Source organism: Cetorhinus maximus, chromosome 30 (assembly GCF_964194155.1).
Source record: "Cetorhinus maximus chromosome 30, sCetMax3.hap1.1, whole genome shotgun sequence".
NCBI lineage: Eukaryota > Metazoa > Chordata > Chondrichthyes > Lamniformes > Cetorhinidae > Cetorhinus > Cetorhinus maximus.
The window spans coordinates 6871289-6877288 of NC_135908.1; positions in this window are offsets into that span (position 1 = coordinate 6871289).

A 6000-nucleotide genomic window follows, 5' to 3' on the forward strand; every position below is an offset into this window, starting at 1 on the left:
TGGAAACCGGCCACAGTAGGACACTCCCAGGCGGACAACGGAAATGCTTTAGGGATGTCCTCAAAGCATCCCTGAAGATGTCAAACATCCCTGTCGACTCACGGGAGATCCTGGCTTGTGGCCGACCAAAATGGAGAAGGCTCATTCGAGAAGGCGCCGAACACGTCGAGAGACTTCATTGGGAATGTGCAAAGGCAAAGTAAAGACGTTGGAGGGGGACACACAAGCCTCCAAACAGCCTATCAACCCCAATCCTTCCAGCACCACCTGCCCAGCATGTGGCAGAGTCTGCAGATCATTCACTGGACTGACCAGCCATCTCAATAACTGGAGTGGAAGCAAGTCATCCTCGATCCTACTTAAAAAGAGAATGAAGAGCTAAAGGAGGCAATTCCTTGTCAACACCGCGGCAAGTTAATAGACTTTTTTTTATTAATGGCACAAATCATAATTTGGACAAGTTGATTGTTCAACTTTGTACCCTTAACTGTTCAGTTAAAAAAAAGTTACCCATTAATTGACAAGTGCATGAATTAGATCTGTAGCTAAGGAGGGTGAAAGATAACCAACCAGATTTCCCATTCCTCTGGTGGCTCCCTTAGTCCAAAGAATACTTGTACTAATGTTAGGTGAGGGCGTGGTCAGGCTTAGGTGCGATGCTTTCTGTGGCCAAATAGTCTGCTGACTCGGTGAGTGGGGGGGAGGGAATTCATTTTAACCTAACTTGGCTCAGACAGGCTGTAGAGGAAAATCCCGAGGCCATGGTTTTAAGAATAAGAGCATCAAAACTTGGCATCAATTCTGCAGTAGCAGCTTACTTCAAGATTCAACTTTCTCCCATGAATATAAGAAACCTTTAAAAAAAGACATTCATTCAGCAAGTGTGGGATTTATTTGTACAATTAATTTCCTCTGACACTTTTCAGAGGATTAAGCCACAGGATCAATATATTGCACAATGTCTGTAAGGAATCAAACTATATTTTTGGCTCATTGCCTCTGCCTGTTGTTCATAAATGTTCCTGAGATTCTGGGTGTAATTAATCCCTAAATTTGGATGGCAAAGAAACTTTTAGGCTATTGTGTTTTTACACTAACGCAGTGAACGAGGATCCATCAGTGGAACTTTCTAGAACTGCAATTTAGACTGCAGGTGTCAGTTTCCCGCAGATTGAAACATGCCATGGGCAGAATAATGCATACCAGAAAGGGGTCTCTCTCCCGTCTCTGCCGACGTATTACGAGCATAGAAGCCTAAGTAGGCCATTCGGCCCCTCCGAGCCTGCTCTGCCATTCAATAAAGCCAAGGCTGATATGCCTGTGTTTCGACTTCTACATTCCCATCTACCACCTTTGATTCCCTTGTCCAGCAAGAAGCTATCTACCTCCACCTTAAAAATACCCAATGATCCCGCCTCCACTGCCTTCTGAGGCAGGGATTTCTAAAGTCACATAATCCTCTAAGAGAAAATATTTCTCCTCATCTCTGTCCCAAAAGGGTGACTCCTAATTTTAAAGCAGTTCCCCCTCGTTCTGGACTCATCCACAGGAGCAAACATCCTTTCCACATCTACCTTGTCAAGACCGTTCAGGATCTTATATACTTCAATCAAGTCACCCTCTGTCTTCTAAACACCAGTGGAAACAAGCCCAGCCTGCCCAACCTATCCTCATAAGAAAGCCCGCTCATTCCAGGTATCAATCTAGTAAACCTCCTCTGAACCACCTCCAATGCATTAAACATCCTTCTTTAAATAAGGAGACCAAAACTGCACACACTACTCAAGGTGTGGTCTCATCAATGCCTTGTATAATGGAGGCATAATATTCTTATTTTTATGTTCAATTCCTCTCGTCGTAAAGGATAGCATTCCATTAGCTTTCTTAATTACTTGCTGTACCTGCATACTAACTTTTTGTGACTCATGCACTAGAACACCTAGATCCCTCTGCACCTTGGAATTCTGCAGCCATTCTGCGTTTAAGTAAAACTCTGCTTTTTTAATTCTTCCTGCCAAAGAGAACGACTTCTCATTTTCCCACATTATTGCTCCATCTGCCAGATTTTTGCCCACACTCTCCACCTATCGATATCTGTCTGCAACTTCCTTATGTCTTTTTCACAACATACTTTCCAACCTATCTTTGTGTCATCTGCAAATTTAGCTACCATGTCTTTGCCCCTCATTCAAGCCATTGATATAAATTGTTAAGAAGTTAAGGCCCCAGCACAGACCCCTGCAGGACTCCACTTGTCACATCCTGACAATCAGAAAAAGACCCATTTATGCATACTCTCTGTCTACTGCCAGCCAGCCAATCTTCTACCCACACTAATATGTTACCCCTACACCATGGACTTTTATTTGTTTTTTTTATTCATTAGTGGGAATCACTGGCTAGGCCAGCAATTATTGCCCATCCCTGTTCAGAGGGCTTTTAAGAGTCAACCACATTGCTGTGGGTCTGGAGTCACATGTAGGCCAGAACCAGCAGACATTAATGAACCAGATGGATTTTTACAACAATCAGCAATGGTTTTGTGGTCATCATCAGACTTTTAATTCCAGATTTTTATTGAATTCAAATTTCACCATCTGCCGTGGTGGGATTCCAACCCATGTCCCCAGAAATTACCCTTGATCTTCTGGAAAACTAGCCCAGTGACAATACCACGATGCCACATGTGGCACTTTACAAATGCCTTCTGGAAATCCAAGTGCAGCACGTCTACAGGCTCCCCTTTATCCTCAGCACATGTTACTCCTTCAAACAGCTCCAATAAATTAGTTAAATATGATTCCCCTTTCACAAAAACCATGCTGACTCTTCCCGATTATCTTGAGTTTCTCTAAGTGCCCAGTTATAACCTTCTTAATGATCAATTCTAACACCTTCCCCACGACAGACGTCAGGTTAACTGGCCTATAGTTTCCTGTTTTCTGTCTCCTTCCCTTCTTGAATAGAGAGGTTACATTTGCCACTTTCCAGTCTGATGGAACCTGATGGAATCTAGCAAATTTTGGAAAATTAACACCCACACATTTACTACCTCATTAGCCATCTCTTTTTAAGACCCTAGGATGAAGTCCATCTGGACCCAGAGACTTGTCAGCCCACAGCTCCATCAATTTGCTCAGTACTGCTTCCCTGGTGATTGTATTTTCACCAAGTTCCCCTCTCTCTTCCACCTCCTGACTTATAGCTATTACTGGAATGTTTTTGTATCCTCTATAGTGAAGACAGGGCAAAATATTTTTTCACTTCATCCACCATTTCCTTATTATCTACTATTAACTCTCCACTGTCCCTCTCCAGAGGACCAACACTCACTTTACTTACTCTTTTCCTTTTTAAATACCTGTAGAAATTCTTGCTATCTATTTATACATTTCCAGCTAGCTTCCTCTCATACTGTTTTTTTGCCTTCTGATTAACCTTTCATTCTCTGCTGTTCTTTATATTCTGACCAATCATCTGACCTGCCACTCATCTTTGTGCAGTTATATGCTTTTTCCTTAAGTTTGATGCTTTCCTTAACTTCTTTAGTTAACCATGGATGGTGGGTCCTCCCCTAAGAAATGTTCTTTATTGTAGGAATATACTTACTCTGAGTATTCTGAAATATCCCCTTAAATGTCTGTCATTGCTTCTCTATTGACCTATCCCCTAGCCTAGTATCCCAGTTCACTTCAGCTAGCTCAGCTTTCATGCCTGTATAGTTGCCCTTAGTTAAGTTTAAGATACTTAGTCTTAGACCCACTCTTCTCCCTCTCAAACTGGATATAAAATTCAATCATATTGTGCTCCCTGCAGTAAGTGTAAGCAGCTAGAGGAATTGCAGATCAGGGGTTATTGATCTGGAAGCCGAACTGCAGGTCCTGCTCATCACAAGGGAGGGGGAGAAATACCTGGACACTTAGTTCCAGGAGATGGTCACATCTGTTAGAATAGGGTCATCTGTTTTAGTTAGCAGTGAGGGGCAGGAGGATGTGACTGTGAGTGAGGCAGGTAAAGGGGCTGAGCAAACAGGAGTGGAGGAGCCTCAGACTTTGCAATTGTCAAACAGCTACAAGGTACTTGCTACCTATGTGAACAAAAGTGAGGTCTGCAGGGTGGATGAGGAGACTGGCCTTGGAATCGTGGTACAGGAAGCCGGTTAAGTGGAGGGGAAAAAGGAATGTAGTGGTGGTAGGACAGTATAGTGAGGGGGATTGACACTGTCCTCTGCAGCAACAGGCAAGAGTCCAGACGACTATGTTACCTGTCCGGTGCCAGGGTTCAGGACATCTGCTCGAGGCTGGGGAGGAACTTGCAATGGGAGGGGGAGGATCCAGCTGTCGTGGTCCATGTAGGTACCAACGACAAAGGCGGGACAAGGAAAGCGGCTATGCATAGTCAGCATGAGGAGCTAGGTACCAAATTAAGAAGCAGAACCTCAAAGGTAATAATCTCTGGATTACTACCTGAGCCACGTGCAAATTGGCATCGGACAAATAAGATTAAGGAAATGAAATCGTGGCTCAAAGGCTGGTGTAGGAGAAGTGGGTTCCAGTTTGTGGGGCACTGGCAGCAGTATTGGGGAAAGTGGGGGCTGTACCGTTGGGATGGTCTGTAACTGAAATGTGCTGGGGCTGGTGTTCTTGTGAGCTGCCTAACTAGGGAAGTAGAGAGGGTTTTAAACTAAACAAGGGAGGGGCGGGGTGGGGTAAGGGATCATTCTTGGGTAGAGGTAGCAATTCCAGGTGTAGAGTCAAGACAGGAGAGAAATGAGGGCCAGGGAAAGGCACGAAGGGACAGAGAGGAAGAACCTAAGGTTCCCAACGTGATCGTGAACAATCAGAATAAATCAGCAGGTGGGTGGGTCTAGAGATCAGGAGCCTTCCCACCTTATTCAAATATAATTAAATTGGATATTTATGCTTGTTAATGTCCCAATCGACTGAAATAATACATGGTGAGAGCATTAAATCACATGGAGAATGTGATTCATGCCAGGTGGGGATCTCGTTTTTTTAACTGATAGCTCGTAAGGGCGGATTTAAAGTCACGAGCTGTGTCCTTAGTTTGAGCTCAGCAGTTCAGGGCGCTGTGACTGCAGGCAGTGCCTTGATGCTGAATATATGTTTCTAGGGGATTCGTTTGCTCTTTAGAGGCATCAGTTTCCTGATGAGAGGTGAATTTAGACCCTCAACCGCACCTCAACCTTCTTGGTAGGAAAAACATGGGAATAGTTGTCTCCATGGGAGATACATGCTCCAGTGAGGAGGTGAGGAGGTGAGGAGGAGGAGGAGGAGGAGGAGGAGACTGAGAGGGGGAGGAGAAAGGGCAGATGGAGAGGTTCAGGCTGCACTGGCAGTGCCTGAGGGTGGCAGATCTGTGCCAGACCAAGAAGACGATGCATGCATAATAACGCATCAATGGAGGCTCAGGAGGACTAATGCTGCCACTCGAGTATAAAGGCAGGGAATGAGTCACCTTCAGGTGTCAGAGACAGAGTCCCAGAGGAGACCCAGGCTCTCCAGAGCCACAGTGACTTCTTTTTTTTTTGTGACATGCTGGCTGGGCAGATCGCTTCCTACTGCATTGGTGGTCACCCAATGCCATTGCCCGTAAAGGTGACTGTTGCACGAATGTCTTTGCCATTGGATCCTTCCGGGCTGCATGTGGAGGCATTATGCAGCCTTCAGCACATCACTCTGTTAAGGTCTTCACAGATCCAACATTCAGAAGGGCAGGTCAGTACATTGCATTCTCAATGGACAGCCAGAGTCAATTGGAAAAAGCCAGAGGCTTTGTGGCGATCACAGGTTTCCCCAGGGCCCAGGGAGCGATTGGCTGTACTCATGTCACCAGAAAGGCCCCAGCTGGGCAGCCCTGGACATTTATTAAGGGCTATTGCTCCTTGAATATCCAGTTGGTCTGAGACAACAATTGACGGATTATGCAGGTATGCATGAGGCGCCCAGGCAGCAGCCACGACTTGTACATTCTGCAGAA